Genomic DNA, 6983 nt, shown 5'->3' on the forward strand with positions numbered 1-6983 from the left:
AGGTCTTGTAGGTACAAGTCCTGTTGGTCTTCAAAACCAGATGCTATGGGATCTAGTCTCTCAGCTGCCAGTCTTACAATTTGGTATGTCTGCTGTGGAGTACAATTTATTTCCTTCTCAAAGAGAAGGTCCAGGCTTTGGGGGACACCATGCTGAGGGTGGAATTTATGACAAGATTGTGTCTCAGCCTTTCTTACCCTCTTCAATGTGATTTCCCTCTCATTTTCCCAACGGGAAGGGGTTGCTTCTCTAGTTAAGTTTTTTCCAGAAGAAATTGTTCCATATGAAGTTGTAGATTAATTCTGTCTGCAGGGTGAGGTGAATTTAGAATCTTTCTGCACCATTATCTTGATCTGAAACTTTCCTTGTTTCTTGATGTTGGCATTGATCTTTATGAAATGCCCTCTTAAAACTGCCCTGCTGCATGTTGCAGTTCCATTTTCATATCTCAAGATATTTTTAAATTTCTCTTTTGATTTCTTATTTGACTCATTGGCTATTCAATAGCATGTTCTTTAATATCTACATTTGCAAATTTTCTAGCTTTTTCTGTAATTGATTTCTAGTGTCATACCATTGTAGTTTGAAAGATGATTGATATGACTTTAATCTTAAATTTGTTAAGGCTTGTTTTGTGGCCTAACAAGTGACTTATCCTGGAGAATATTCCAGGTGTACATAAGAAGAATGTGTATTCTGTTGCTTTTTGGTTAAATGTTCTGTATATATCTTTGAATTCATATGGTCTAACATGTCCTTCAAGTCCAATATTTCCTTATTGATCTTCTATTGATGTATGTAGGGTATTAATATCCTTTACTATTGTATTGCTGTTTATTTTTGTCTCAATTATTGCTTTATATATTTAGGCGCTCCTATAGAAGGTGCACAAATATTCAGAAATGTTATATCCTCTTGTTGGATTATATATTATCTACATATATAAAAGGCTAAGTGACCGACCTTATGTCTGTCTGACCGTCCGACTGTCTGACCGACCAACCAGACGGTACACATGACGCGCACTGGCAATTTAAAAATAAATGTTGACTTGCGCATGAGCAATGCATATAAAGCTCTCACTGGCGCCAATCTAGACAGAGTACAGGAATATTCCTACCTGAACCCATTTTCGGACATGGTCAGGTATATGTTGCTTTCTCTTGAGTTCAAAGAGCATGTGAACTAATTTCCCAGCATCACAAGGGAAATTAGTCAAGCACTCTGAAAGTGTTTTTACTCTTAAATGTGGTATACAGAGAGATATTAGAATAGGTTAATCAATGTATCAGTTATTGTTTTTATCAATGTTTTTATATCATGTTTCTGTTGTGTTTATATAATTTTTGTTGTTTTTATATCATGTCTTTGTTGTTGTTATATCATGTTGTTATTGTCTATTTATTAATCAATTTATATATTATTTTCATACACATTTTACTAATTTTCTTTCATCTCTGACATTTCTATTATAGAGAAGGGCCAAATAGTGATATTAAAATATTTCTTCTAATTAATTTCCTTTCAATTTGCACGAATTCGTGCACTGGGCCACTAGTCATTATATAATGATCTTTTGGATCATACTACAGACTTTGTATTGTGTCTACTTTGTCTTATATAAGTATAGCTACCTCAGGTTTCTTTCACCCATTTGCAATGAATGTTTTTTCCCACCCCTTTATTTTCAGTCCTTGTGTATCCTTACATCTGAAGGAAGTCTCTTTTAGGCAGCATATATTGGGGTCTAATTTTTTAACCCATTCAGCCACATTATGTCTTTTGATTGGAGAATGTAATCCACCTAACTAAAGTAATTATTGATAGTAATGTACTTATTGTCATTGTTTTTGGCTTTTTATTAGTTTCTCTGTTCCTTTTGTCTCTTTCTCTTTTCCTTTGTAATTTGATGATTTTTGTAGTGATATGCTTAGATTACTTTCCCTTTATCTTTTGTATTTATTATAGTTTTTGCATTGTGGTTACAATGAGAAATTTATAACAGTCTATTTTATGTTGATAAAAACTTAAGTTTGAACATATTTTAAAACATCAATGATGAGAGAGAATCATTGATCAGTTGTCTCCTGCATGGCCCTACTGGGGATGGGCCCTCAACCTGGGCATGTGCCCTGACAGGGAATCGAACTGGCGACCTTTTGGTTACTGGGTTGACTCTCAAGTTGTGTTTCTCTTGTTAATTTTAAGTTTCTCTCCTTGTCTTTAACTTAAACACTTTAATTATAATGTACCTTGGTATAGGAAGCATTGATTTGTTGCATTTGATAATGTCTGGCCTTCTGTGATCTGGATGTCTCTTTTCTTCCTCAGGTTAAAAAACTGTTCAGTCATTATTTTTTCAAATATGTTTTTGTACCTTCCTCTCAATTTTCTCTGGAATCCCTCTAATGTGGATATTATTATACTTTATAGTGTTCTATGAGTCCCTTAAGCTATCTTCCCTTTTCTTCATTCTTTTTTCTTTGTTTTACTGCTCTGATGGGGTGAGTTCCATTGTCCACTATTTGAGTTCACTGATTATTTCTTCTCCTTCATCTAGTCTGCTATTGAACCCCTTCATTATATTTTTCAGTTCAGTTATTGAATTCTTTATCTTTGTGACTTCTAGTTGGTACTTTCTTATATTTTCTCTCTCTTTGTTGAAATTTTCACTTTATTCTTCTACTCTTTTTCTTAGCTAAGTGTGTATACTTTGGACCATTATTTTGAACTCTTTATCAGGTAAATCACTTACCTCCTTTCCAAAAGGTCTTTTTATGAGGATTTAATTTGTTATATTGTTTGGAATATATTTCTTTGTTCCTTCATTTAACTTGTCTCTCTGTTTGGTTCTATGCATGAAATAAAATATCCCCTTCCCCCATCTTGAAGAAGTAGCCTCATATAGTAGACAAACATAATTGTTCAACTTTGCCCTAACTCATGGTTGTATCTCAAATGTTTGTACTATCCCAGCCGCCTACTTTATTTTTAATGGCTCTCAGTAGTTCAGTATGTGTTAAGACTTATCAGTGTCTCAAAAGAAAGGATCTTAGTCAGCACTCAGCTTCAGACTGATTGGGAGCAAGACACTTAGGCAACATATTTTACAATGTTTAAATATACTTCTTTGAGGGGAAAACTGATAGATTGATGTTGTTTTTTCTGTCTGCTCCCTCTGTCCTGAGCCCTACGGTAATAGACAGTTAAATTCTGTTCCTTTCTTTGCTACTGTCCCATTAAACCTATAAAACCAAGTCTTGTTGGCCATTAGAGATAAGCTACGTAGAATGGCAAACACAAAATCTAAAGCACCAGATATGCACACAAACTCCTTTCTGGGAGACACTAATGACCTTGACTGAGGCAGAAGGAGAATACAAAGATGGCACCCATCAAACTTCCCAGTCTCTTCAGAGAATTGCAGTTAACTAGCCCCTAGATGTGTGTTTAATTAAAATCCTGCTCTTCTGTTTACAGCTATAAAAATAAGGTTTTAGACTTCATTCACAAATAACAGTAACCCGGAGCAACAGAGGAAAAGAGCACAGAGATGTTTCCCACTGGCTTCCATCCAGAGAGTACCTCAGTGGACTGCTTGATGTGTGCCAGTCCAGAAACCTTCCCAGCCCAAACCTCCAAGTTAAGTCTCTGTCACAGAGAGACCACAGGTGTTTTAAATCTCTGTGCTTTGGGGATGATAGCTGACCACAAACTGTCTCTCTGTTTGTTACAATCCATCGGGACCCATGAACATAAGCCTCCCTGGCAAAATTAGTCAATCAAGGGGCACATCTTGGTCGACAAGCACAAAAACCAGGCCACCAAATGCTTGTTCAAACTGGGATACCAGGTGCATGTAGAGGCTCTCCTTTGGGAGAGACAAGCACTCTGGAGCACCTCAGATGGAGCACATGAATATACAGTGGGGCCTTGACTTACGAGTGTCCCGACTAATGAGTTTTTTGAGATACCAGCTGTCTCTCGGCCGATTTTTTGCATTGAGTTGACAGAGTAATTTGAGTTAACGAGTTCCTTAAAAAGCTCGGTCTCCAAACGAATTAAACTCGTAAGTCAAGGCCCCACTGTAGTACCTGCCCTCCAAGGTCTCTGCAGAGGATTGCAGCCAATCTTTAGATGTGTGTCTGATTAGCAGCCTAGCTCTCAGTCTTCAGCTATAAAGATAAACTAAAGGGTATCTTGTATAGACAGACTAGGCACCATAGTCTGTTGCCTCTAGCTGTGCTCTGGAGTTGATAGCCAGTGAAAAATTCTTTATCTGTTAGAGTCCTGTGGTAACTGTAAGCATAAGCCCCTCTAGCCACTTAGTCAAGCAGTCTAGTAGTTTAGAGGTAGCAGCAGCAGCAGATGCAAAAATTGGGGCACCAGGTGAGTGTGCAAGCTCCTTTATGGGATATATCAGTGACCTGGGATGAGGCAAAGGGGAGTGGGGTGGGGTGCAAAGATGGAATCTGCTGGCCTCTGTCTTTGGTGAGTATTTTAGTAGATAACTGGATGTGTGTTGAGTTAGACGCTTGCCCCTCAGACCAATAAGCAAATTAACCTCTTTCACAGAAAGTCTGGGTGATTTTCAGTTGGCAGCCTCTGTGCTGGGCTCTGGACTCTGGGGTGTGTTAGTTTTCATGTGAGCCCCTCAAGAACTATTTCTAAGTTTGCCATAACTTTTTGCATCTTGCGGACTCAAGCCCTTTGGCTTTCAAAACTAGATGTTTTAGGAGTGTCTCTCCCAGCTGAGAGTGTAAAAAGTTGGGATGTCCCGTGTGGGGTTCAAAACCTTGATTCCTCAGGAAGAGTTGGGGGTTGTAAGTTTCATCCTGGTTGTTGATTGCTGTGCTGGGGATGGCTTTAGGGTGATATTTTGTTTCAGCATCTCCTGCACACATTGACTGCGCTTGAAGGGGGGTATTTCCTGTTTTTCCAATGTGTAACAGTTCAGCTAGTTTTTTTATTTTGTTTTGCTTCTCTTTCAGAGGCAATTGTTCCTTATGCAGCTGTAGATTTGGTATGTCCATGGAAATAGGTGAGGTCAGGATTCTCCTACATTGCTCTCTTGAATTGGAATTCACAGTAAGGTTTTATACTGAACTTGTACTGGTATATTATGACACCATCAGACTTGATAAGTGATGTACATATAGTGTAATATAATACCTACAGCAAACACTAAAAGTAAAAACTATACAAAGATACATACTCAAAATGTATAGAACATTTCACCCCAAAACCATAGAATGTCCACTTTTCAAGTGCATCCAGGGCCACAAAACCTCAACATATTTAAAAAGTTGGAATCATGCAGAGTGTATTCTCTGACTGCAATGGAACCAAAATAGAAACCAATAACAGAGAGCGAACCAGACTGTTCTCCAAACACTTAGAAAATAAGTAGCACATTTCTACATAATACATGCACCAAGGAGGAAGGCATAAGGGAAATAAACAAATCCACTGAAATGAACAAAAATAAAATTACAACGTATCAAGATCTGTGAGACACAGGTAAAATCAGTGCTTCATTAGAAAACAGGAAATGTCTCAAATCTGTAATCTAATCTTTCTCCTCAAGAATTTAGTAAAAGAAAAGCAAAACAAGTGTAAGAAACATATGGAAGAAAATAAAGATAAGTGTAGACATCTGTGAAATAAAAAACAGAAAGATAATAGGGAAAAAATCAATGAAACCAAAAACATGTTCTTTGAAAATATCAACAAAATTGACAAAACTCCAGGAAGGCTTATAAAAAAGAAAGAGAGAAAACGAATTGCTGATACTAGAAGTGAAATAAGTGCTATCACTACAGAGCCTGCAGGCCTCAAAAAGATAATAAGGAAATATTATGAACAACTATAAACACATAATTTTGAAAAATAGGTGAAATGGAACACTTACTCAAAAAACACAGCCTACCATAGCTCACACAAATAAAACATAATTTAAATAACCATATAATTTAAGTTATTTGATTCATAATTTTAAAATTTCCCCAAAAGAAATATCCAGACCCACTTGGTTTCAATGGAGAATTATACTAAATGTTTAAAGATAAATTAACACCAATTTCATATAATCTCTTCTCCTAATTAATTTTATAAAGGTATTATTAATCTGATACCAAATCCAAATAAAGACAGACTAATGAAGAAAACTGAAGACCAATATCTCTTGTGGATATAGATGCAAAAGTCCTTAATAAGATATTAGCAAATAAAAGCATTTTATAAAAAGAATTATATACCATGACTTTGTAGGGTTTATTCTGGAGATAGAAGGCTAATTAAGTATTTGAAATAAACAAAGCCATTGTTTTGATAGCCTAAGAAATAAAATTCAGCCCTGGCTGGTTTTGCTCAGTGGATAGAGTGTCGGCCTGTGTATTGAAGGGTCCCGGGTTCGATTCTGGTCAAGGGAATATGCTTGGGTTGTGGGCTTGATCCCCAGTTGGGAGCGTGCAGGAGGCAGCCAATCAATGATTCTCTCTCATCATTGATGTTTCTGTCTCTCTCTTCCTCTCCTTTCCTCTCTGAAATCAATAAAAATATATTTTTTAAAAAGAAATAAAATTCATATGACTATATCAGACAACGTAGAAAAAAATTGACAAGATTGGACACCGATTCATGATAAAAATCTTTAGAAAAGTCAGCATAGAGAGGAACTTCTACTTGACAAAGACCATCTGAAAAACCTTCAGGTAACATTATACACAATGGTGAAAATCTGAGTGCTTTCCCCCTGACATCAGGAAGAAGATCTCATATTGAATATAGTGCCAGAAGTTCTAGCCAATGAACAAGGCAAGGTTAAGGAAAATTCACACAGATCAGAAAGGGAAGTGGCATTGGCATGATTGTTTATACAGAAAATCTATATATAATCTATAAAAAATGTTTAGTAATAAGTGATTTTCCCGAGGTCGTTTGTATTTGTATATGCTAGCAATGTACACATGACCACCAAAGTG

The sequence above is a fragment of the Myotis lucifugus genome, unplaced genomic scaffold, assembly GCF_000147115.1.
Source record: "Myotis lucifugus unplaced genomic scaffold, Myoluc2.0 scaffold_169, whole genome shotgun sequence".
In the NCBI taxonomy this organism is placed as follows: domain Eukaryota; kingdom Metazoa; phylum Chordata; class Mammalia; order Chiroptera; family Vespertilionidae; genus Myotis; species Myotis lucifugus.